The sequence below is a fragment of the Pristiophorus japonicus genome, chromosome 11 (assembly GCF_044704955.1).
Source record: "Pristiophorus japonicus isolate sPriJap1 chromosome 11, sPriJap1.hap1, whole genome shotgun sequence".
NCBI classification, from domain to species: Eukaryota; Metazoa; Chordata; class Chondrichthyes; family Pristiophoridae; genus Pristiophorus; species Pristiophorus japonicus.
In genome coordinates this window covers 149,977,409-150,004,985 of record NC_091987.1, presented here as the reverse complement: position 1 = coordinate 150,004,985, position 27,577 = coordinate 149,977,409, and the positions used below count along the sequence as shown (strand labels likewise).

The following is a 27,577-nucleotide window of genomic DNA, read 5'->3' as shown; positions in this document are numbered from 1 at the left end:
GAAATATTCCAAAATTCTCAACGAATATACTTTCCATTGAGAAATTAAAAATTTCACGGGAAAAGTGATATATCTGTCACTAATTAAATGAAGAGGCTTATAATGTTACGAAGAATAGTAGTAAGCCTGAGGATTGGGCGAGCTTTAGAATTCAGCAAAGGATGACCAAAGAATTGAGGAAAAGGGAGAAAATAGAATATGAGAGTAAACTAGCAAGAAATAAAGAAACAGATTATAAGAGCTTCCACAAGTATGCAAAAAGGAAGAGAGTAGCAAAAGTAAGATTGGGTCCAGGCAGATGCAGGGAGGATGTTTCCCCTGGCTGGGGAGTCTAGAACCAGGGATCACAGTCTCAGGACAAGGGGTCGGCCATTTAGGACTGACATGAGGAAAAACTTCTTCACTCAGAGGGTGGTGAATCTTTGAATTCTCTACCCTAGAGGGCAGTGGAGGCTCAGTCTTTGGGTATATTCAAGACAGAGATCGATAGATTTTTGAATATTAAGGGAATGAAGGGATATGGAGATAGTGCAGGAAAGTGGAGTTGAGGTCAAAGATCAGCCATGATTTCATTGAATGGTGGAGCAGGCTCGAGAGGCCAAATGGTCTACTCCTGCCCCTAATTCTTATGTTCTTATGTCCCTTAGAGGCTGAGACGGGAGAAATTATATGGGGAATAAGAAAATGGCAGAGACTTTAAATAAATATTTTGTATCTGTCTTCACAGTAGAAGACACAAAAAACATACCAAACATAATGGGTAACTAAGGGGCTAATGAGAGTGAGGAACTTAAAGTAATTAATATCAGTTAAAAAAATGTACTTCAGAAATTACTGGGACTAAAAGCCTGAAAGAGTGGTAGAGGCAGAAACCCTCACCATTTTTTAAAAGTACTTGGATATGCTTGAGTTCCAGACCCCCACCACCCTCTGGGTGAAGACATTTTCCCTCAAATCCCCTCTAAACCGCCTACCAATTACTTTAAATCTATGCGCCCTGGTTGTTGACCCCTCTGCTCAGGGAAATGGGTCCGTCCTATCCACTCTATCTACCCCTCATCATTTTATACATCTCAATTAAGTCTCCCCTCAGCCTCTTCTGTTCCAAAGAAAACAATCCGGCCTATCAAATCTTTTCTCATAGCAAAATTCTCCAGTCCTGGCAACATCGTCGTAAATGTTCTCTGCACCCTCTCTCGTGTGATCTCATCTTTCCAGTAATGTGGTGCCGTAATCTACAGGGCTACGGACCGAGAGCTGGAAAGTGGGATTAGGCTGGGTAGCTCTTTGTCGGCCGGCGCGGCCACAATGTGCCGAAATGGCCTCCTTCTATGGTGTGTTCTGGGTGTTCAGTCACTCACTGGAGAGATTTTACTTCGACATTTGTGCCTCAAGTATCTGCCTGTGCCGTGGTATGTGTGGATCACCACAAGGTGCTTTGCAAAAGCAGATAGGGGAGGGGCACCAGTAAATGGGAGATAGAGAGGGGCACCAGTAAATGGGGGATAGAGAGGGGCACCAGTAAATGGGGGATAGGGGAGGGGCACCAGTAAATGGGGGATAGAGAGGGGCACCAGTAAATGGGGGATAGAGGAGGGGCACCAGTAAATGGGGGTTAGAGAGGGGCACCAGTAAATGGGGTTAGAGAGGGGCACCAGTAAATGGGGGATAGGGGAGGAGCACCAGTAAATGTGGGATAGGGGAGGGGCACCAGTAAATGGGCGCTAGGGGAGGGGCACCAGTAAATGGGGGCTAGGGGAACCAGCCTACACTGCGATGTGTGTGCTCACTAGGTCCGTGCAGCAGAGCAGGTCTCCAGTCATCCTGGTTAACCCTTGCCACTGGACCAAGACCTAGCTCTGTCAAACCTGTGCGGTGGCTGGTGTGCAACGGTCACCACACATTAAAAAAATCCACTCACAGGCATCTTCCACCTGGAGTTCAGGACTGGAACATTATGTCCTTCATTGAAACATCTGTGAACTCGTGGAAGCAAGTCATCCTCGTTCGAGGGACCACCGATGGTGATGATCGATGCGCTTAAGGGTTGTCCAGAGGCTTCACGGAAGATCAAAGCTTCCGCGTCGGGTTCATCAAGAGATGTTTGTTTGTGACTTCTTTTCCCACTAGAAGTGCTGCTTAAACATAACTAACTAGTTGTTGTCTTGACATGGTCTACTTCTGCAGCTTTACGTCATGATAACACCTTAATCCTCATTATTCTTGTTGGTCATGAAATGGTTATTTGTGTGCAAAGGAACCTAACCTGATGATGCCTGTGTCCAAGGTGTGGCATTGTTCCGTCACTTGTTCAGAGACCCCGTTTCACATTTCGTTGTTTCGGTTCCTCCCCTCCTCCCCTCCTCCCCTCCTCTCCTCCTCTCCTCCTCTCCTCCTCTCCTCCTCCCCTCCTCCACTCTTCCCCTCTTCCTTCCCCTCTTCCCCTGCTCCTGCTTCCCACAGCCTTTGCCAAAGTTGATAAATATTTCAAATTCATTTTGAGCGTTTATGAAGTCTAAAACAATATTTGCAGCCACTTGCCTTTAAATGGTCACATCCCTCTAAATTTGAGAATGGCAACCGTCATCCACCACAGTGGTTCTCAAATCTTTTTGCTTCTGAGGCCCCCCTCCCCCCCCCCCCCGGCCATGTTGTAAAAGTTCCACGAACACCCTGTAACACACCACAAGTATTTTTTTCTTTATAAAAATGAGTTATACAATTAAACATATAGAGGCTAGGACTATGGTCAGGGTGTTATGGTTAGGGGTTGGGATTTGGGATTACATTAGTGCTTCGATGCTAGGATGTTACAGTTACTGGTCTGGGATAGGGATCCGGGTTACAGTTAAGATGTTATGTTTACGGTTGGCTATACCGTGGCTCGGAGAACAAGTGTGGAATGTGTGAGGAACTGGCCCTGACCAGTTACCATTTCCCTTCATTTACATCGTTTTCATGGGGAGTCCCTCGGAATCGAGGAAGACTTGCTTCCACTCTTAAAATGAGTCCTTAGGTGGCTGAACAGTCCAATACAAGGTGGGACAGGTGGGACAGACAGTTGTTGAGGGAAGGGGTGGGTGGGACAGGTTTGCCGCACGCTCTTTCCGCTGCCTGCGCTTGGTCTCTGCATGCTCTCGGCGATGAGACTCGAGGTGCTCAGCGCCCTCCCTGATGCACTTCCTCCACTTAGGGCGGTTTTTGGCCAGGGACTCCCAGGTGTCGCTGGGGATGTTGTACTTTATCAGGGAGGCTTTGAGGATGAACTGTCACTGTTGCTCCTTTATTTACAGACGCTCCCTGACCTGTCACCATTTCTCCAGTATTTACAGACGCTCCCTGAGAGTTCCCAGCACTCGCTGTTTGTTGCTCCCAGAGTTTAGCGCTTACACTGGTGCTTTCCGGCCGGTGCGAACCCAGGAACCAGTCCCCTGGTTTATGAAGCCGCTCCCTCCACACCTCTTTCCTGCTGTGTCTCCGCCAGCTGACACCGCCCGTGTGTGCTCAGCGCACACTACCCGGGTGATTGACGTGAGCTCCAGGCCAATCGGAAGAGGGCTAATACAAAAGCAAAATGAAGCAGATGCCGGAAATCTGAAATAAAACCAGAAAATGCTGCAAACACGCAGCGGGTCAGGCAGCATCTGTGGGGAGAGAAACAGGGTTACATTTCAGGTCGACGACCCTTCGTCACAACTGGAAAAAGTTAGAGATGTAACAGGTTTTTAAACAAATGCAGGGGAAATGGCGGGGGGAGGAGGAGAAGGAACAAAAGGAAAGGTCTGTGATAGGGCGGAAGGCAGGAGAGATTAGAGAGACAAAAGGGATGATGGTGCAAGGCAAAAGGAGATGGTAGTGGGGCAAGTTAAGAAACTAAAGATGAGTCTAGATAGGGTGTAAATGGAGGTCGCAGAATCAGCAACAGCAGTCGTGGGGAAAATATATGAGCAGAGGTTATGGTCTGAAATTGTTGAACTTGAGTCCAGAACTTGAGGCTGTAAAGGGCCTAAACGAAAGATGAGGTGTTGTTCCTCGAGCTTGCGTTGAGCTTCATTGGAACAGTGGAGGAGGCCGAGGACGGAGAGGTCAGAGTGGGAGTGGAGCAGAGAATTAAAGTGACAGGCGACCGGAAGCTCAGGGTCACACTTACGGACTGAACGGAGGTGCTCTGCAAAGCGATCACCCAATCTGTGTTTGGTCTCCCCAACATAGAGGAGACCACATTGTGAGCAGTGAATACAGTATACTAAATTGCAAGAAGTACAAGTAAATTGCTGTTTCACCTGGAAGGAGTGTTTAGGCCCTGGACGGTGGGAAGGGAGGAGGTAAAAGGGCAGGTGTTGCATCTCCTGAACTTGCACGGGAAGGTGCCGTGGGGAGGGGAAGGGGTGCTGGGAGTGATTGAGGAGTGGACCGGGGTGTCGTGGAGGGAATGGTCCCTTCGGAATGCTGAGAGGGGAGGAGAGGGGAAGAAGTGATTGGTGGTGAGATCGCGCTGGAGGTGGCGGAAATGGCGGACGAACATCCGTTGAACATGGAGGCTGGTGGGGTGAAAGGTGAGGACAAGGCAAATCCTGTCATGGTTCTGGGAGGGATGGGAGAAGGAGTGAGAGCAGAGGTGCAGGAAATACAACGGACACGGTCGAGGGCCATTTTAACCACGGCGGAGGGGAATCCTCGTTGAGGAAAAGGAAGACATATCGGAAGCACGAGTGTGGAAGGTGGCGTCTTCAGAACTGAGACGGAGAAACTGGGAGAATGGAATTGAGTCCTGACAGGAAGCGGTTTGGGAGGAAGTGTAGTCCAGGTATCTGTGGGAGTCAGTGGGCTTATATTGAATGTTTGTCAATAGTCCATTCCCAGAGATGGAGACAGAGAAGTCGAGGAAGGGAAGGGGAAGAGTCAGAGATGGGCCATGTGAAAGTGAGGGAAGGGCAGAACTTGGAAGCAAAATGAATGAAATGTTCTAGTTCTGAAGACATGAGTGTAAATCCCACCACTGCAGCTGGAGAATTTAAATTCAGTTAATGAATAAATCTGGAATAAAAAGCAGCTTTCAGTAATGGTGACCATAAAACTACCAGATTGCTGTAAGAACCCATCTGGTTTACTAATGTCCTTTAGGGAAGGAAATCTGCCGCCCTTACCCGGTCTGGGCCTATACATGACTCCAGACCCACAGCAATGTGGTTGACTTACCACCACTTTCTCAAGGGCAATAACTGCTGGCCTTGCATGCAATGCCCACATCCTGTGAATGAATAAAAGAAACTGTAGGGTGGATTCTCCTGAGCATTGTAACTTTAATCATAGCACTCCATTGAACACACTGGATTGGTGAATTCACCCTACGGTATATAAATGCAAGATTGCAAGTGGTGAATTACAGCTCGGACTCTCATTCTGGAGCATCGGATTGATGAATTCACCCAACAGTCCATCCATCATCATCATAGGCAGTCCCTCGGAATGGAGGAAGACTTGCTTCCACTCTAAAAGTGAGTTCAATACGGGAATTACAATCCCGGTCACAGGTGGGACAGATAGTCGTTGAGGGAAGGGGTGGGTGGGACAGGCTTGCCGCACGCTCTTTCCGCTGCCTGCGCTTGTTTGCTGCATGTTCTCGACAATGAGACTCGAGGTGCTCAGCGCCCTCCTGGATGCACTTCCTCCACTTAGGGTGGTCTTTGGCCAGGGACTCCCAGGTATCGGTGGGGATGTTGCACTTTATCAGGGAGGCTTTGAGGGTGTCCTTGAAACATTGCCTCTGCCCACCTGGGGCTCGCTTGCTGTGTAGGAGTTCTGAGTAGAGCGCTTGCTTTGAAATCTTGTGTCGAGCATGCGAACAATGTGGCCCGCCCAACGGAGCTGGCCGCGTGTGATCAGTGCTTCGATGCTGGGGATGTTGGCCAGGTCGAGAACACTGACGTTAGTGCGTCTGTCCTCCCAAGGGATTTACAAGATCTTGCGGAGACATAGTTGGTGGTATTTCTCCAGCGATTTGTACATGGTCCATGTCTCTGAGCCGTGCAGGAGGGCGGGTATCACTACAGCTCTATAGACCATGAGCTTGGTGCCAGATTTGAGGGCCTGGTCTTCAAACACTCTCTTCCTCAGGCGACCAGTACATCCAGTGTTGAAAGTGACAAAGCACTTCATCGTCACCATTGCAATTCCTGACATCATCTTGAGTGCACATCTGGATTACAGCCATGTGTCTCCACTGACAGCCATCTGGTATCACAATCACAATCACACAGTATGTTCAAAGGACCTTCTGTTGATGCGCCAGACATTGAGACATTTCTTTTCCCCCACTTATTTTTCACACAGCTTGGTGCCAAATTGACACTCATGGATGCTGTGCTGCCAGACAATTACTATGTGTTGAGACATTGACACTCTGAGCTATATCATCCTCCGTTTTGTGTTAATGTTTACATTTTGGAAACCGAGTAAATTGTAGCTCTCCAGAGAAAAACCTGGATACGATCAAAAGAAAGAAAGTCTTGTATTTATATAGCACCTTTCACGTCCACCGGACGTCTCAAAGCGCTTTACAGCCAATGAAGTACTTACGGAGTGTAGTCACTGTTGTAACGTGGGAACCGCAGTAGCCAATTTGCGCACAGCAAGCTCCCACAAACAGCAATGTGATAATGACCAGATAATCTGGGGTTTTTTGTTATGTTGATTGAGGGATAAACATTGGCCAGGACACCAGCGATAACTCCTCTGCTCTTATTCGAAATAGTGCCACTGGATCGTTTATGTCCAGTTGAGAGGGCAGACCGGGCCTCGGTTTAACGTCTCATCTGAAAGACGGCACCTCCGACAGTGCAGAACTCCCTCAGCACCGCACTGGGCGTGTCAGCCTAGATTTTGAGCCTATATCTCTGGAGTGAGGCTTGAACTCATGACCTTCTGACTTCAAAGGCGATGATGTTGTGAAATACATAACTTAAATGTTTAACATTTTATTTAAACCCTTATTTTTTGTCATTAAATATTTCAGTTAACGAGGGGGAAAAAGTAACGATTTAATTGGGATGTGACCAAAGTGTACTGATATAGTGACTGGTTCCTCCATTATAAATGTTGAAATTGGATTTTTAAATTCTAAATTAGACATGAAAGCATTACTCAAAACTTATGGCACAGGACATGCGGCAGTGACTATGGGCCCAAGTTTCCACATGATTCGCGCCTGATTTTTAGGAGCAACTGGTGGAGAACGGACTATCTTAGAAATCGCAATTCTCCACATTTTTGTTTCTGCAGTTCTAGTCAGGTAGAACAGTTCTACTTTGGAACAGAATTTTTTCTTCAAAAGGGGGCGTGTCCGGCCACTGACGCCTGATTTGAAAGTTTCCACAGTGAAAACGTACTCCAAACTAACTTAGAATGGAGCAAGTGAAGATTTTGTAGAACTGAAAAAACCTGTTCTACACATTAAAAAATCAGGCGCAGGTTACAAATTAGGCGTCCAGAACGAGGTGGGGGGGGGAGGGAAGTCATTAAATTCTACAATAAATCCTTATTTATACTTCTACAAATATTATACAAATAAATCCAACCTGAATAAAAATTTATAAGCAAAGAAAAGATTAAATAAACCATCTTCCTACCTGTGTGAAAGTGCTTCAGGCAGGGAGAATGGTGCAGCCGTTTTGTTCCCGCGGGGGGGGGGGGGGGAAGGAGACAGTGAAAACGTTGCAAGAAGCCTCAGTGCTGATTTGCTGATGGCAATGTGCTTTTATTAAAAAATGTTCAAAAATTAAACAGCTACAAAGAACTACAAAAATGGCCGAGTGCCAATGTTTCTTTCACACTGAGCATGCGCGAACGCTCCAACGCGCACGCGCAGCGTTGCCGGCAGGAAAAAAAGTAATTTAAATAATACCAGCCCCCTCCCACTTACAAAATCGGCGCGAGTGTAGGCTCCGCCCCCCCTGGGCGCCGTGCCAGGCAGACAAGGAGCTGCAGAATGCTCCAGAATTGCGAGGTTTTTTTTAGGCGCGAAAAACGGGTGCCCAGCTCGGAGGGGCGCCCGTTTTTTATCGTGTGGAAACTTGGGCCCAATGTGTGTACCTGTGAGTACGCTCACAGGTTTGGGAGTGGCTTAGCCAGTTATGTGATGTTCACAATACTCAATAAAACCCTAGCCCATTGGGTTCGGGGGATCCACGATGGGGCAGATGGTTGTGAGCCTGGTGGATGAACCGGTAATGTGTAGTGTGATTGTTAAACCTTTGCTAATAAACCAACTAGTTCTTAATAGCAATGTATTGCTATGAATTCTTAAGTAAAGAGCCCATGAAGCAAATACATTACAGACAGGAAGAGTGTGCCATACCAGATCTCTTGCAGCACCGCTCATGAGAAGCCCTGTATATGTTTTATATTTGTGCTGCTTTGTCTGTCTGAGGTCTTTGTGTGTGTTACCATATACACCATATGTCTTTGTTTTTGATTGTCCAAATGTGTTTTTATTTGGTAATTATTGTTTCCATCACTTGACATAAGACCATAAGAAATAGGAGCAGGAGTAGGCCATACGGCCCCTTGAGCCTGCTCCACCATTCAATAAGATCATGGCTGATCTGATCATGGACTCAGCTCCACTTCCTCGCCCACTCCCCATAACCCCTTATTCCCTTATCATTTAAGAAACTGTCTATTTCTGTTTTAAATTTACTCAATTTTTAAAAAAAATTTTTTTATTCGTTGCCAATCTTTCCAATTCTTTGTCAAATCACAAACGCCAGAGTCACCTTGCACACATCAAGGATCACTCTGCGCCAATGCTCTTAGTCAAAAGGCCTAGAGCCACTGCACCGTTCCTGGAAGTACTGCAATACCAGGTTCGTGCCATGGAGGTGGATGGGTCAGGCCCCCCACACACCTCCGTGGAGGTGGATGGGTCAAGCCACCCCACCCACCTCCTATTTCCAAAAAGCATAGGAGAATCACCTTCCTGATCCAGGTAGAACCACGTTGGGGTCATGGTTACTCCCCTGTCAGGTCAGTTACGCATGATCTTAGCCAAAAGGCCGAGAAGCGTTTAAAATTGACTCAATGTCCCAGCTTCACAGCTCTCTGAGGCAGCGAATTCCACAGATCCACAACCCTCAGAGAGAAGAAATTCCTCCTCATCTCAGTTTTAAATGGGCGGCCCCTTATTCTAAGATCGTGCCCTCTAGTTCTAGTCTCCTTCATCAGTGGAAACATCCTCTCTGCATCCACCTTGTCAAGCCCCCTCATAATCTTAATACGTTTCGATAAGATCACCTCTCATTCTTCTGAATTCCAATGAGCAGAGGCCCAACCTACTCAACCTTTCCTCATAAGACAACCCCCTCATCCCCGGAATTAACCTTGTGAACCTTCTCTGAACTGCCTCCAAAGCAAGTATATCCTTACGTATATATGGAAACCAAAACTACACGCAGTACTCCAGGTGTGTCCTCACCAATACCCTGCATAAATGTAGCAAGACTTCCCTGCTTTTATATTCCATCCCCTTTGCAATAAAGGCCAAGATACCATTGACCTTCCTGATCACCTGCTGTACCTGCATACTAACCTTTTGTGTTTCATGCACAAGTACCCCCAGGTCCCGCTGTACTGCAGCACTTTGCAATCTTTCTCCATTTAAATAATAACCTGCTCTTTGATTTTTTTTCTGCCAAAGTGCATGACCTCACACTTTCCAACATTATACTCCATCTGCCAAATTTTTGCATGCTTGTGCTACTTTGCCTTTTTCTTCATCATTCATTGTAAGTGATGTCTCTGTGGTGATGTGCTGGTTTGTATCTGCTATATATTTATAGGTCTGCATCTCATTCAATGATTGGAATATGTCTTCATTGATGTTGGAGCTCTAAATATGAATGCCTTTAATTATTGAGCTGTGTTTTAAATATCTGGGACGTTGATTTCTGTCTGCGTTTGTATTTGGCAGAGGTAATATGTCTGTGTTTGACTTAGGGTTGCTAACTCTGATTGGAGGCATTACCGGAGGTTTGATCATACACTGGTCTGACCACGTGACGTCTGACCATGTTATTGCATTTACCTTATACAGGTTGGGTCCCTTATATTGAGAACCTCTGCTCGTGGTTTACCACCAGAAGCACCGAGAGCAGGCAAAGGGGGAGACTGAGGGCGGGGAGTTGAGGGAGGGGGAGGGGGGGGCGGGAAGACCAAGGGAGGGGAAACTGAGGGAGGGGAGGGGGGACCGAGGGTGAGGGGGAGGGGAGACCGAAGGGGGTAGACCAGGAGTGGGGGGGAGGAGGTGGGGAGACCGAGGGAGGAAGGGTGGGAGAAGAAACTGAGGGAGGGGAGAAGTGGAGACCGAGGGGGGTGGGGGGGAGGGGAAACCGAGGACGGGGCAGGGGAAATCGAATGCGGGGAGACCATGGGGTTGGGGTTGGGCGGGAGAGACCAAGGGAGAGGAGACCGAGGGAGGAGAAACTGAGGGAGGTGAGACCGAGTGGGGGGGGGGGGGGGGGAGTGGGGTGATTCACGGAGAGGAAACCAGAGATGGGGGGAGCTTTGATTTCACCAGTAACTAATATCAATGCACTGCAATTACACCAATAACTATTAGTAATACTATTAACACTCAGGTTCCCCTCATAACCGACTGTAATACAATAACTCACTGATAGTCTGTAGGGAACCGGTAGCAATTGGTGTAATGCCCCGATGCTAGCTGTAACTGGTAGTAATCCTATGACCTGCTCCCCCTGGATGGCGGGCACTCACTATACACTGGCCGAACTCCCCAGTCAGTGTCACTTTGAGCAGGCCCGACCTCTCCGCCTATCCTCGTCTCCCTCTGTCCCCGACTCTCCCCCCGCGCCCCCCACCGCCAGTCTCCCGATGTCTCCCCCCCGCCCCAGTCTCCCCATGTCTCTCCCCCCCCCAGTCTCCCCATGTCTCCCCCCCAGTCTCCCCATGTCTCTCCCCCCTCCCAGTCTCCCCATGTCTCCCCCCCAATCTCCCCATGACCCCCCCCACCCAGTCTCCCCATGTCTCTCCCCCCTCTGTCTCCCCCTGCCTCCCCCCCAGTCTCCCCATGTCTCCCCCCCCAGTCTCCCCATGTCTTTCCTCCCCCCCCAGTCTCCCCATGTCTCCCCCCCCAGTCTCCCCACGTCTCCCTCCCCAGTCTCCCTATGTCTCCCCCCACCCTGTCTCCCCCCACCCTGTCTCCCCCTGCACCCCCCTCCAGACCCCGTATTGCCCAGTCTTTAAAAAAAAATTACATTATGTATTTCACATCATCATCTGTGAGTCATAAGCTCATGGGTTGAAGTCCAGGCTGACACTGCAGTGCAGTACTGAGGGAGTGCTGCACTGTCAGAGTTGCCGTATTTATCATCGACTCATAGAATGGTTACAGCACAGCAGGAGTCCATTTGGCCTGTCCAGCCCGTGCTGGCTCTCCGCAAGAGCACCTCAGATAGTCTCACTCCCCGCCCTTTCCCCGTAGCCCTGCACATTATTTTCCAACTCCCTGTTGAAAGCCGTGATTGGTCTGCCTCCACCACCCTTTCAGGCCGTGCATTCCAGATCCTAATCACTCGCTGCGTCGCATTTGGTTCTTCCGCCAATCACCTTAAATCTGTGTCCTCTGGTTCCCGACCCTTCTGCCAATGGGAACAGTTTCTCTCGATCTACTCTGCCTAGACCCCTCATGATTTTGAACACCTCGATCAAATCTCCTCTCAATCTTCTCTGCTCCAAGGAGAACAACCCCAGCTTCTCCGGGCTATCAACGTAACTGAAGTCCCGCATCCCTGGAATCATTCTTGTAAATCTTTTCTGCACCCTCTCTAAGGCCTTCAACATCCTTCCTAAAGTGCGGTGCCCAGAATTGGACATAATATTCCAGTTGAGGCCGAACTAATGTTTTATACAGGTTCATTATAACTTCCTTGCTTTTGTACTCTATACCTCTATTTATAAAGCCCACGATCCCGTAAGTCTTTTTAACCACTTTCTCAAACTGCCGTGCTACCTTCAACGCTTTGTGCCCATATACCACCAGGTCTCTCACTTCATGCATCCCCTTTAGAATTGTACCCTTGAGTTTATATTGCCTCTCCTCATTCTTCCTATCAAAATGTATCACTTTCCACTTTTTTGCGTTAAATTTCATCTGCCACATGTCCGCTCATTGTACTGGTCTGTCTTTGTCCTCTTGAAGTCTATCACTATCCTCCTCACTGTTCACTATACTTCCAAGTTTTGTGCCATCTGCAAATTTTGAAATTGTGCCCTCTATATCCAAGTCCAAGTAATTAATATATATCAGGAAAAGCAGTGGTCCCAGTACCGACCCCTGGGGAACACCACTGTATACCTTCACCACCACTCTCTGTTTCCTGTCACTGAGCCAATTCTGTATCCATGCTGCCACTGCCCCTTTTATTCCATGGGCTTCAATTTTGCTGCAAGCCTGTTATGTGGCCAGCCTTTGCTGCAAGCCTGTTATGTGGCCAGCCTTTGCTGCAAGCCTGTTATGTGGCCAGCCTTTGCTGCAAGCCTGTTATGTGGCCAGCCTTTGCTGCAAGCCTGTTATGTGGCCAGCCTTTGCTGCAAGCCTGTTATGTGGCCAGCCTTTGCTGCAAGCCTGTTATGTGGCCAGCCTTTGCTGCAAGTCTATTTTGGATGAGACGTTAAGCCGAGGCCCCATCTGCTCTCTCAGCTGGACATAAAAGATCCCATGGCACTATTCCGAAGAACAGGGGAGTTTCTCCCCCAGTGTCCTGGCCAATATTTATCCCTCAACCAACATAACAAAAAATAGATGAACAGGTCAGTGTCACATTGCTGTTTGTGGAAGCTTGCTGTACGCAAATTGGTGGCTGTGTTTCCTACATTACAACTTTGACTACACTTCAAAAGTAATGATTTGGTTGTCAAGCACTTTGGGCCATCCTAAAGGTGTGAAAGGCGTTATATAAATGTAGGTGTGATGTTGGTGCCACAGCCTTGCTGGGCTGTTGATTTGGTTCTTGGTGAGCTCCGTCCGTTGGGCGGGCCACATTGTCCGCATGCCCGACACGAGACTCCCAAAGCAAGTGCTCTACTCAGAACTCCTACACTGCAAGCGAGCCAAAGGTGGGCAGCGGAAACCTCAAAGCCTCTCTGATGAAGTGCAAAATCCCCACTGACACCTAGGAGTCCCTGGCCAAAGACCGCCCTAAGTGGAGGAAGTGCATCCGGGAGAGCGCTGAGCACCTCGAGTCTCATCACCGAGAGCATGCAGAAATCAAGCGCAGACAGAGGAAAGAGCGTGCGGCAAACCAGTCCCACCCTCTCGTGCCCTCAACGACTATCTGTCCCAGCTGTGACATGGACTGTAATTCCTGTATTGGACTGTTCACTCACCTGAGAACTCACTTTTAGAGTGGAAGCAAGTCTTCCTTGACTCTGAGGGACTGCCTATGATGATGATCTTGGTGAGGGAGGAGAGAGGAAACTGAATGTCCCTGTAAGTTTTTAAATTGTGCCTGGGCTGTAAGAGCTGGGGCCACGGGTACTGGCCAGGAGAGAGGCTTGAGAAAGGGTATGAGGGGCTGAAGGCAATGAGTTGGGCTAGGTACAGTGCAGGTCTAGTGGCAGCAACGGGAAAGAGCTTGGCTAAGATGCACTGGAACCCAGGAGAGCAGCGAGCAAAGCTGGAGAAGGCAGCAGAGACTAAAGGGACACCAGTGGCAACAGCAGCAGGAGACGGTGGGGCTGAAAAATTCACAGAAAACACTAAAAACACATTGAGAAATTGTAGAGAATGGGAAATTGGGTGAGACAATGGGGCCGGCGCTATAGCACTTCCTGGTGGGAGGACTAAATAGCAGGCATTTGTGTGCACAATTAAACGTAATGGAGGCAGCCCTCACTATCACGCTCCAGGCCTCAGCAAACGTGACTGAGGCATAACAGCAGCCGATAGGCAGGAGTTCGCAGGAATTGTAATCATCCTCATCATGGGCAGTCCCTCGAAGTGAGGATGACTTGCTTCCACGCCAAAAAGGGATGAGTTCACAGGTGTTTCAATGAAGGACCTAATATTACAGATTCTGAACTACATCCTGAAGGGTGGAAGATGCCTGTGCGTGGATTTTCTTAACGTGTGGTGGCCGTTGCACACCAGCCACCACACGGGCTTGACAGAACCAGGTCTTGGTCCAGTGGCAAGGATTACCCAAGATGACTGGAGACCTGCTCTGCTGCACGGACCCAGTGCACACATATCACAGTGTGGGCTGGCCCATGCTGCCCCTGGGCCCCTGGCCCCGAACTCACGCCTCTCCTGGACCCCGATCACATCCTCCAGAGTTTCTCGCGTGGAGGCATACTACTTCAGCTGGTGCAGGAGGGCGACGGCAGTGAAGAATAAAGTCATCAAGGTCCAGGTCGGTGATTGGAGCGTGGGCAGATACAGCGGGAGCGGTGAGATCGGGGCGAAGGAGCGGCGAGAGACTGTAGAAGTATTGTAATATATTAGAGATGGATGGCTATCTCGGGATTGAATTTGAAATGTCTGCAGAGATATTTCAGTTTCAGTCTTCAGTGATAACCTTGACCTCTTATTCACAACTAGATAATTAAGGATTATATGCTTCAGATAATAAATTTAAAACCAGAAACACTGTCTGGGGTCACAACATCACTCATTATCTTGATAGGGTGGGCAGTTTTCTGAAGAAAACACCCCAAGTCCCAAGCAAAGGTTGCAACATGAAACAAGCGAACACTCTTTGGGGCCGAAATTGCCCTCCGTCCCGTTTGGGGCGAATAATTCGAATCAAATGATGAATTACCACCAGTAACGATGGGTGGAGATTATAGGCAACGTCGGCCATTTTGTCTTCAAAAATGAATGGGGCGGAAGAGAGTCGGGGGACATGCTGCATCGCACTGACCCATAGCAACGTCCCTCCCCTTCACTTAAAGGGGAGGGACACTGCGAGGTCTCCTTGGCACCCACTGGACCACCAGGGAGGGCTTCGGCTGGGCCCCTTGCCCAGCACCCAACGCTCCCATGGGGCAATCTCCACTGCCGGTCGGTAAGGGGTCGGCGCGTTACCGACAATGGGTCAGAGCGCCGGGCAGGGTGGAAACACAGGAAAACCGTTTCTCCCGCCCCCGGGGGAAATTCCGGATGCGTCACACCATCTGCCTGACCCCCACCCCCCTCTCCCCCCATCCCCCCCTGTCGGAAAAGCCTTCCCACCCCCAGTAACGGGCCTTAAAAAATTGAGCAATTTCAGCCCCTTTGTATTTAGTTTCTCTCTTTGCATGAGTATGTCTGTTTAGATGTTCCGATTGTATCTCCTTCTCTTCCCTCCTCCATCATTTCGATCCTTGAACTTTTTGTACGTTTAGTTCTTTGTCGCCTTTGCCCATTCTGTTTCTATTTCTTTTGGTCAAGACTTGTTTAGCTCCTTGGCTGCCTTTATTTTTTTTTAAAGTTGGCGCAGACTTTACTAACTCCCCAGTCTGAGCCTTCTCTTGTGCATTTACTGATGGCTCAGACTTATAAGGATGAATCTCTGTTGGCCCATTGCTAAAAATAGTAGGTCAGCGACCTGCAACTGATAGAACTGTCAGCTGCTCGATGACAACAGTCTGTGTGTGCCCGGATGAATTCAGCAGTTTATACAAAAGGCTAAAACCTAAACCGAAAGCAACCTGATAAATACACAATAGGTAACCGAGCGAAAGGGTAAAGAGATCCAGGCCTTTCGATTTCTGTCTTGCTCATAACATTATTGTCAGCTGTGGCTCAGTGAGTAGCACACTCTTCTCTGAGTCAGAAGGTTGTGGGTTCAAGTCCCACTCCAGAGACTTGAGCACTAGGCTGACACTCCCAGTGCAGTGCTGAGGGAGTGCTGCACTGTCGGAGGTGCCGATTTTCGGATGAGACGTTAAACCGAGCCCTCTCAGGTGACGTAAAAGATCCCATGGCACTATTTCGAAGAAGACCAGGGGAGTTATCCCCGGTGTCCTGGGGCCAATATTTATCCCTCAATCAACATAAAAAGAACAGATTATCTGGTCATTATCACATTGCTGTTTGTGGGAGCTTGCTGTGCGCAAGTTGGCTTCTGGGTTTCCCACATTACAACAGTGACTACACTCCAAAAGTACTTAATTGGCTGTAAAGCACTTTGAGACGTCCGGTGGTCAGGAAAGGCGCTATATAATTCAGTGATCTTGCACTCCCAGCACGGAGCCTAACTCGAGATGTGTCGGAGTTAGGGGTGTACCACTGCAGCGCTGACTCTGCAGTGTTACAACATACACTCCCATCTAGTGAGGCTCCATGCCGGGAGGTCAGGATCACAGTATTACATAGACTGTACAGCACAGAAACACCATTCGGCCCACCTGGTCCGTGCTGGTGTTTCTGCTCCACTCGAGCCTCCTCCCACCTTCCTTCATCTAACAGCATCAACATATACTTTCTATCCTTTCTCCCTCATGTGTTTATCCAGCTTCCCCTTAAATGCAACTGTATTACTCACTTCACCTACAACTTGTTCCACATTCTCACCACTCTGAGTAAAGAAGTTTCTCCTGAATTCCCTGTTGAATTTATTAGTGACTGCCTTATATTGATGGCTCCTAATTTTGGTCTCCCCACAACTGGAAACATCTTCTCTACATCTACCCTATCGAACTCCTTCATAATTTTAAAGACCTCCATCAGGTCACCCCACAGCCTTCGCTTTCCAAGAGGAAATAGCCCCTGCCTGTTCAGTCTTTCTCGATAGTTATATCCTCTTAGTTCTGGTATGTTCCTTGTCAATCATTTTTAGCTTCTTCTCCAGTGCCTCTATATCCTTTTCGCAATGCGGGGACCAGAATTGGGCATTATACTCTGTGTAGTTGAACCAAGGTTCTGTACAAGAATTTGTTTTGAGATGCAGTCTTTGAATCATTTGCGATGAAGGTGTGTACAAATTGATAAAATTATTCAGGAATAACACTGTCAACCGCGAGGGTCTATGGAGAGTCCTCCTCCGTTTCGGATGCCCCCAAAAGTTCAGCACCATCCTCCACCTGCTCCACGACGACATGCAGGCTGTGATCCTTTCCAACGGATCCACCACAGACCCAATCCACATCCGGACCGGGGTCAAACAGGGCTGCGTCATTGCCCCAACCCTCTTCTCAATCTTCCTCACTGCCATGCTCCACTTCTTTGTCAACAAGCTCCCCGCTGGAGTGGAGCTAAACTACAGAACCAGTGGGAACCTGTTCAACCTTCGCCGTCACCAGGTCAGATCCAAGACCACCCCAACCTCTGTCATCGAGCTACAGTACACGGACGACGCCGGTGTCTGCGCACATACGGAGGCTGAACTCCAGGACATAGTCAACGCATTTACTAAGGCGTACGAAAGCATGGGCCTTACACTAAACATCCGTAAAACAAAGATCCTCCACCAGCCTGACCTCGCCTCACAGCACTGCCCCCCAGTCATCAAGATCCACGGCGCGGCCCTGGACAATGTGGACCACTTCCCATATCTCGGGAGCCTCCTATCAACAAGAGCAGGCATCGACGACGAGATCCAACACCGCCTCCAGTGTGCTGCCTGAAGAAAAGAGTGTTTGAAGACCAGGCCCTCAAAACTGCCACCAAGCTCATGGTTTACAGGGCTGTAGTAATACCTGCCCTTCTGTATGGGTCAGAGACATGGACCATGTACAGTAGGCACCTCCAAGTTGCTGGAGAAATATCACCAACGATGTCTCCAAAAGATCCTGCAAATCCCCTGGGAGGACATACGCACCAACATTAGTGTCCTTATTCAGGCCAACATCCCCAGCATTGAAGCACTGACCACACTTGATCAGCTCTGCTGGGCAGGTCACACAGTCCTCATGCCAGGCACGAGACTCCCAAAGTTCTAATCGGAACTCGTTCATGGCAAGTGAGCCAAAGGTGGACAGAGGAAATGTTACAAGGACACCCTCAAAGCCTTCCTGATAAAGTGCAACATCCCCACTGACACCTGGGAGTCCCTGTCCAAAGACCGCCCTAAGTGGAGGAAAAGCATCCGGGAGGGCGCTGAGCACCTCGAGTCTCATCGCCGAGAGCATGCAGAAATCAAACGCAGGCAGCGGAAAGAGCATGCGGCAAACCAGTCCCACCCTCCCTTTCCCTCAACGACTGTCTGTCCCACCTGTGACAGGGACTGTGGTTCTCGTATTGGACTGTTCAGTCACCAAAGAACTCACTTCAGGAGTGGAAGCAAGTCTTCCTTGATTCTGAGGGACTGCCTATGTTGATGCTGGCTATTACACTAATGCAGCACAAAATGACGAGAATAATTGCACTTGTTTGACACTTTTAATGTAGAGAGCTGTGGGAAGGTGCTTTCGGAGGGCAGGGGAAGATTGGACTCTGGGCAGAAGTTGGGAGGATGGAGTGACCAGATGGTCAGTAGAAGAGGTTGGCTTTTAGGAGTTGCAGCGATAACAAGGTGAAGAGCTTTAGGATAGGGAGAGAATTCCAGATTCCAGAGGAAAAACAGCTGCAGGAATAAAGGGCAAGAGCTAGGATAGAGGAGGTTTCCGAGGTGGAGTGGGGCAAGGCGATGGAAAGATTTATAAGGGGTGAGGATTTTGAAATGGATGCACGAGGGAACAGGGACTGAGTGATGATTGAGTAGGGCTGATCTGTAAGTGGTACTTGGTGTGGAATCATCGAATAGAATGTAGATAAAACAGCTTTGTTAAAACGGAACTCCAAAGGATTTTCGACAAGTGCAGCAAGCAGTGTGCTGAAAATAGCCCTTGGTTCGATCTCCATCTTCAGGAGTGATGGGGAGAATATTGCTAAGTACAGAATCATTCTTGCAGTACCTGTACATTTCAGTCTATTTTTAAATAATTGTCAGCTCGGCTCAGTGACAGCACATTCACCTCCTGAGTTGAATATATTGGCTATTGTTTCACTTTTTGAAGCGTTCTCCCAGTATCCAAGACGAATGATTCTCTCCAACACCAAAAATCAACCAGAGTGATTCCCTCGTTCAGTTTAATTGCTGTTTGTGGGATCTTGCTGGTCACAGAGTGACTGCTCTGTTTGTCTGCAGAATAGTAACTGTACTTTCAAAGTAAATCATTTCATGTGAAATGCTTCAGGATGATAAACTGCTGCAGAAATGCAATTTATTTATTGAATCTAGCTACATATATTGCTGCATTTCAGATTATTGAAATGATAGTACAGGAGACCTGTGCTGGTGCTCGCTGTTGTGTTGGGAAAAAACTGCACTAATACTATTATGTCCTTGGATGCTCTGATAATGACTCCACGAGGCCATGTGTTTTCCTTGAACTGTAGTGATCTTAGTCCATTTAATGATAACTCCAGAGTGAGGATCACACCTGGTGGCCTGCCTTTTATACTAGGCCTGGCACACCTGTACAGGTAACCAAGTCTCCCACTGCAGTACCCTCTGGTGGCACACCTTGTGAAAGTACAAACAGTGGCCATGTAGGATACATGACATCACTCTCCCTAAACCTTTAGTGCAAATCGCCTCTGCTCTGGGCTTAGCTCTATCTGGTTGACCCTTGGCGGGTCGTTTCAATCTTGGGTGAGTGGTTGGTGTTTTCTTGGCAGTCAAGTGCTGGTGGTTGCTGTTTGTGTGTGTCCCTGACCACTCTATTCTCCCCCCGCACATATAGATTATGCCGGAGGCTCATTGCATTCATATACATTCAAGTCCTGAAAAACAAGTTTACATTACATTTATGGTTCCGTTGTGAGACATATACGTTAGACTGGTGAGATACATTATTGGTGCGTACTGGGGATCGGTGACCGGTGCGTAAGGACAAGCTAGTTCCAGAACTGCTGGATGGTGTCCAGACAGTCTGATGGTGGTGCGGTACCCAGTGCTGGCAGTGGGATCCCTGTTGGCTCGAGTTGCCTGCTCTTGGGGCTGTTGCCGTTGCTCCTGGCGTCGGGCAGGTTCACAGATGCCTGTGACCTCCCTGTCCTTTCTTTGCGCCCTGGGTCGCTGCTGCTCCCTGAGGCGCTGTTCTCTAGCAGTGCACAGGGAACTGCTGACTCGCTTGCCTGGACCTTGTTTGGTTTAAGATCCTGGCTGGTCCCCGTCCCCTTTGGGAGGACTGTTGCGGGTGATCCTTCGTTCCTGGGTATGGTCTTGGTGGCGATGGGGTCTGGGGACTGCGCCTTAGCTCAGATTGCTCTTTCAGGCTCGTGGTGGTTGGTGCCATCGGGTGCCTGAGAGGTGGAGCCGATCAGGGGCAGGGTATTGATACCGGTGCTGTTGCCCTCCTAAGATCGCTTGCTCTGCAGCTCGTGTGTATTGGCTGCTTGTGGCCACACTCCATGGTACATAACTCTGGTCCCAGGGACGCAGGCTACAGCGTTGGGTAGCTCGCTGGACCTGTGTGCTCACGATGGGTGTTTGCCCGCTGCATTGGCTTTGTGCAGTTGAAATCCTACATCGCACAACGTTTCATTACTTATTGTAAATAACCTGTAGCTCCGATTGCGATCGCGCAACTTTTCATTGCTGTTTGCATGTACACAACTCTGATCATTAATTACACATTTTATCTCTTAACTCACAGTATTACATTGCTTGAGTGTGTGGAACTGTCCCTTTAAGTGTGGTGGGTTGCAGGCCTCCTTTAAGAGAGCCTTGCTATCTTTACCCCAATCCTCTTCTTCATTTGGTATCACGTGTTGCTCCATCAGCGCTGCACCTCGTGGTCTGGCCGCCGCCATCTTTTTCTTCAGCGCATCACCTTGTGGTTCGGGCACCATCTTTCCTCCATCCACGATATCGACTGCTGTGATCCTCTTCTCCCCGGGTTCTACCACTGAAGCTGGGAAGTCGCCTCTCGGTCCGATTTTTTTTCTCCGGAGTCCTGCCACTGGAGCCTGGAAGGTGCGCTCGGGTCGTCCCAGCTGGATCATCTCCACGCAGTCGTGCTGGATGGTCTGTGCCTCGGGTGCTGTGCTGGTCTGCTCTCTGGTGCTGGATCCAACCTCAGGTGGGGGCTTGCTTTGCCTCTGAGCGCAGAGGACATTGATCGCTGGAGGGATGAAGTCTTCCCATTTCCAATGGATCTTCTCCATCCACCTTCTTCCGAATAGAGTTGGTCCATCACCTGCAACCATCCACAGAGGTAACTCGTGCACCGCGCCATCATGGAGTACCTTTACATTCGCATGACCAACGAATGGGATAACTTCATCGGTGTAGATGCGCAGCTTTGCCTGAACCGGAACCAACTTGGGTCGTTCAGCCTGATTGTCCCATAGCCTCTTAAAGGCTTCTTGATTCATTACTGACTGGCTCGCCCCCGGGTCCACTTCCATGAAGACTGGAACACTGTTTATCTCGACTTCCATCCTCAACGGGGAACACTCGGTGGTGCAGGTAAACATGCTATATACCTTATCATGGGGCTGAGCTGCCTCTCTGATTGCCGTTTCATAATCCGTGCTGGATTCATGGCCATCTGCAGACTCTTTATCGACACAGTGAGTCATAGTTCTCTTACACATTCGCTTGAGGTGGCCCTTTGTGCTGCAGCCTTTGCATACATAGTCTTTAAAATGGTACTGGTGAGCCCTGTGATTCCCTTCGCAACGCTAGCATGGAGCTACTCGATTAGCCCCCCTCGGCAGACTCTGAGTTAAGGGACTCGGGCCTGTTCTCTCTTCCCTGAGAGGGTTCACGTTCTACAATCCAGCCTCTAAAAGGCACCACTCTGTGCACAGTAGTTGCCGGGTTTGAGTCCTGTGGGTGAGTCATCTGCCTAGAGCCGTAGGTCGAGGTCATGAATGCCTGGCTCACAGAGATGGCCTTCTGCAGTGTGACTGTGGTATCCGCCGACAGGAGCTTATGAAGAAGGCCCTCATGGTCGGTTCCAATGACAAAAATGTCCCGCAGCGCTTCGGTGAGGTGATTGCCGAAATCACACGGTGCCGCCAGCTTCCTGAGTTCTGCAGCGTATTTCGCGATCACCTGGCCTTCGGGCCGTCAGTGGGTATAGAATCGGTATTTGGCTGTCAGGATGCTCTCCTTGGACTTGAGTTGCTCCTGGATCAGGGTTACGAGCTCTTCATATGTTTTGGTCGTTGTCTTTGCTGGTGTTAGCAAGTCCCTGATGAGGCCATAGACGGTGGGCCCACAACTGGTTAGCAGGATAGCTCTGCGTTTGCCAGCCAGTGTGGCCGGGTTGTCTCCTGCCAGGTTGTTTGCTGTGAAGAAATGGTCGAGCCTCTCCACAAAGGATTCTCAATCGTCACCATCGGTGAATTGCAGCAACGTACCAAGGTTAGCCATTTTCGCGTGAAGGTCCGTAATCTCGTCCCAATTATTATGTCCTTGGATGCTCTAATAATGACTCCATGAGGCAATGTGTTGTGCTTAAACTGTAGTGACCTTAGTCCTTTATTGATAACTCCAGAGTGAGGATCACACCTGGTAACCTACAAGTCTCCCACAGCAGAGCCCTCTGGTGGCACACCTTGTGATAGTACAAACAGTGGCCACGTAGGATACATGGCAAATACCATTTCCCTGTTTCCCATATTCTTCATATTTGTGAAAACATTTCTTCTAACTTCATCTTTCACTCATCTAGTAATGATTCTCAGTCCTTGTTCCCACATCATCATCATCTGCGGTCCCTCGAACGAGGATGACTTGCTCCCACGAGTTCACAGATGTTTCAATGAAGGACCCGATGTTCCAGTCCTGAATTCCAGTTGAAAGAGTGGAAGATGCCAGTGCATGGATTTTTTTAACGTGGGGTGACCGTTGCACACCAGCCACCACACGGGCTCAACAGAGCTAGGTCTTTATCCAGTGGCAAGGGTTAACCAAGACGACTGGAGACCAGCTCCGCTGCACGGACCTAGTGCGCGCACATATCGCAGTGTGGGCTGGGCCGTTCTGCCCCTGGGACCTCGCCTCTTCTGGGCCCTGTACCATCATTCGCCATACCTCCACCACAATCTCTCGCCGCTCCTCTGCCACAAACATTCGCCGCACCTCCGCCACGATCTCCCGTCGCTCCCCATTACAACACTGACTACACTTCAAAAGTACTTATTTATCTGTAAAGTGCTTTTGGACATTTTGAGGTTGTGGAAGGACCTTTTTCTCTTTTTTGTTACTGATTCCAACCACTGATACAATCTACCATTATATCTTGCTCATCCGCAATTTTAATTGCTCCACCATTGGTGACCGTGCCTTCAGCTGCCTGGGCACTAAGCTCTGGAATTTCCTCCCTAAACCTCTCCGCCTCTCTACCTCTCTTCTCCTTTAAGACGCTCGTTAAAATCTACGTCTTTGACCAAGCTTTTGGTCACGTGTCCCAATATCTCCATATGTGGCTCGGTGTCAAATTATGCTCTTGTGAAGCACTTTGCGATGCGTTATTGCGTTAAAGGTGCTATATAAATGCAGGTTGTTATTACCCTCTCAAAACCTTGAAAATAATTAATCTGCTGCAACAAGGGAAGCAACACCTTCTGAAATAATTATTGTACTTTAAAAAAAATAAGAAGGTAAAATGACCCTGTGCCCCGATTGGGGGTGGTAACCGCCTGGGGGCGGGACTTCCTGTGCCCGGCGCAGAAGTCCCGCCCCCGCTGCTGAATTGTCCTTACCGCCCCGCAAATAATAATTAGATATTGACCAGTGAGAGAAAGAGAGAAAAAAACGTGAGCAGAAAGTGTAAAAAGAGGTTAATGGCTCGGGTCCGAAACGGCAGATAAAATGCCCACGCAGATAGACACAGGTGAAAAACGAAAGAAAACGAAATTCAAATGACATTGTAAATAATATAATAAGGAGTATACAACAGTAAAATCAGTATAATAAAGATTAATTATAATTAAACAAAATTAAATAATATATACCATAATTATAACTTAAGTTTAAAATGAGAAAATCAGCAATTGAATCAAATTAAATCAGTTATGAGCTTTCTTTAAGAATCTTTCCCTGTCCCGTGATTCATTGAATCTGGAGGAACCAATCACTGTCCTCCATCCTTGTGATGTCATCGTTTTATTACTTAGAGTGCAATCTTGCCTTTGGGGGCGGTTCCCGGGACGTGACTGGGACGGTGAGTCAAGCGCTACACGGCTCTCTGCATGGCGCTGACCCGCTTCAATACCCCTCCCCGTCGATTAAAGAGGAGGGCCGCTACGCACTCTGCACGGTCCCCATTGGGCCACCAGGGCAGTGTGGTACCAGGCCTGCAGCCCGGCACCCAGAACGGAGCGATGGTGGCCCGGACCACGCTAGGGCTGCCATCGTGGAGCCGACCCGAGAGTCGGCAAACCAAAAACGATGGCGGTCTGGTGCGCTTGAGTCCTCTCCTTTAATGAGCGCCCTGAGAGCAGTCCGTGAAGCTGGCGTTCATATCTGCTCGCGTGAGCCCCTTGGCCCGCCGAACAATTTCCCCCACGGGGCATGAGGGGTCGGCGCGCACGGTGATGACCTCCTCGCCGGTTCCGCGCCAGCCTGGAGCACCCGTGGCAGCGCCTCCGCAAATTCCCGAGCAATTTCCCGGGAGGCGGTAGCGCTGCCCTCCCCCGGCTGAAAAGTCTCTTCCACCCCATTAGGTGCTAATGGGCCTGTAAAAAAGAGCCAATTTCACCCCCTAAGATCACAGTGTGAGAGGATTGTGCTCATTATCCTTGCCTTTGAGTTTTGGTTATTTTAAGTATTGCAGAACCACAAAGAATGATTTATGTTGGCCACTACGAAGCGCTATTGAACATATATTCAAAAAGGAGTTAGATGAAGTCCTTACTACTAGGGGAATCAAGGGGTATGGTGAGAAAGCAGGAATGGGGTACTGAAGTTGCATGTTCAGCCATGAACTCATTGAATGGCGGTGCAGGCTAGAAGGGCCGAATGGCCTACTCCTGCACCTATTTTCTATGTTTCTATGTTTCTATATTCAGTTCTGTTAACAGTGCTATTTTGATGCGTGTAGTACATTGTTTTAATTTATGTCTAGAACCATAGAAACATAGAAGATAGGTGCAGGAGCAGGCCATTCGGCCCTTCGAGCCTGCACCACCATTCAATATGATCATGGCTGATCATGCAACTTCAGTACCCCATTCCTGCTTTCTCTCCATACCCCCTCATCCCTTTAGCCGTAAGGGCCACATCTGACTCTCTTTTGAATATATCTAACGAACTGGCCTCAACAACTTTCTGTGGTAGAGAATTCCACAGGATCACAACTCTCTGAGTGAAGAAGTTTCTCCTCATCTCGGTCCTAAATGGTTTACCCCTTATTCTTAGACTGTGACCCCTGGTTTTGGACTGCCCCAACATCGGGAACATTCTTCCTGCATCAAACCTGTCCAATCTCGTCAGAATTTTATATGTTTCCATGAGATCCCCTCTCATTCTTCTAAATTCCCGTGGCTATAAGCCTAGTCGATCCAGTCTTTCTTCATATGTCAGTCCTACCATCCCGGGAATCAGTCTGGTGAACCTTCGTTGCACTCCCTCAATAGCAAGAATGTGCTTCCTCAGATTAGGAGACCAAAACTGAACACAATATTCAAGGTGTGTCCTCACCAAGGCCCTGTACAACTGTAGTAACACCTCCCTGCTCCTATACTCAAATCCTCTCGCTATGAAGGCCAGCATACCATTTGCCTTCTTCACCGCCTGCTGTACCTGCATGCCAACTTTCAATGACTGATGTACGATGACAGCCAGGTCTTGTTGCACCTCCCCTTTTCCTAATCTGCCACCATTCAGATAATATTCTGCCTTCCTGTTTTTGCCACCAAAGTGGATAACCTCACATTTATCCACCATGCATTTGCCCACTCACCTAACTTGTCCAAGTCACCCTGCAGCCTCTTAGCATCCTCCTCACAGCTCACAATGCCACCCAGCTTCATGTCATCTGCAAACTTGGAGATATTACATTCAATTCATTCATCTAGATCATTAATGTATATTGTAAATAGCTGGGGTCCCAGCACTGAACCTTGCGGTACATCACTAGTCACTGCCTGCCATTCTGAAAAGAACCCATTTATTCCTACTCTTTGCTTCCTGTCTGCCAACAAGTTCTCTATCCACTACCCTCAATACATTACCCCCAATACCATGTGCCTTAATTTTGCACACTAATCTCTTGTGTGGGATCTTGTCAGAAGCCTTTTGAAAGTCCAAATATACCACAGCTACTGGTTCCCTTGTCCACTCTACTAGTTACATCCTCACAAGATTCTAGAAGATTTGTCAAGCATGATTTCCCTTTCATAAATCCATGCTGACTTGGAACGCTCCTGTCACTGCTTTCCAAATGCGCTGCTATTACGTCTTTAATAATTAATTCCAACATTTTCCCCACTACCGATGTCAGGCTAACCGGTCTATAATTCCTTGTTTTCTCTCTCCCTCCTTTTTTTAAAAGTTGGGTTACATTATCTACCCTCCAATCCATAGGAACTGATCCAGAGTCGATAGACAGTTGGAAAATGACTGCCAATGCATCCACTATTTCGAGGACCACTTCCTTAAGTACTCTGGGATGCAGACTAGCAGGCCTTCAATCTCATCAATTTCCCTAACACAGTTTCCTGACTAATAAGGATTTCCTTCAGTTCCTCCTTCTCGCTAGACCCTCGGGCCCCTATTATTTCCTGAAGTTTATTTGTGTCTTCCTTAGTGAAGACAGAACCAAAGTATTTGTTTAATTGGTCAGCCATTTCTTTGTTCCCCATTATGACTTCACCTGATTCTGACTGTAAGGGATCTACATTTGTCTTCACTAATCTTTTTCTCTTCACGTATCTGTAGAAGCAGTCAGTTTTTAATGTTCCCTGCAAGCTTACTCTCATACTCTATTTTCCCCCACCTAATTAAACCCTTTGTCCTCCTCTGCTGAATTCTAAATTTCTCCCAGTTCTCAGGTTTGCTGCTTTTTCTGGCCAATTTATATGCCTCTTCCTTGGATTTAACACTATCCCTAATTTCCCTTGTTAGCCACAGTTGAGCCACTTTCCCCGTTTTATTTTTACGCCAGACGGATGTACAATTGTTGAAGTTTATCCATGTGATCTTTAAATGTCTGCCATTGCCTATTCACCGTCAACCCTTTAAGTATCATTCTCCAGTCTATCCTAACCAATTCACGTCTTATACCATCGAAGTTGCCTTTCTTTACGTTCAGGACCCTAGTCCTCTGAATTAACTGTGTCATTCTCCATCTTAATAAAGAATTCTACCATATTATGGTCACTCTTCCGCAAGGAGCCTCGCACAGCAAGATTGCTAATTAATCCTCTCTCATTACACAAGACCCAGTCTAGGATGGCCTGCTCTCTAGTTGGTTCCTTGACATATTGGTCTAGAAAACCATCCCTTATACAGGCCAGGAAATTCCTCCTCCCCCGTGTTGCTACGAGTTTGGTTAGCCCAATCTATATGTAGATTATAGTTACCCATGATAACTGCTGTACCTTTATTGCCCTACTGCCCTAATCAGTAGTTAATGG

General features: G+C 48.4%; 1 protein-coding gene and 1 pseudogene across 3 annotated transcripts in view; one reads left to right on the top strand and one right to left on the bottom strand.

Annotated features, from left to right (window-relative positions):
- Positions 1-27,577, top strand: part of dgkh (diacylglycerol kinase, eta) — a 651,598-nt gene that overhangs the window by 213,672 nt on the left and 410,349 nt on the right. The gene's annotated exons all lie outside the window — the stretch shown is intronic.
- Positions 8,828-9,065, bottom strand: LOC139276542 (U2 spliceosomal RNA; annotated as a pseudogene).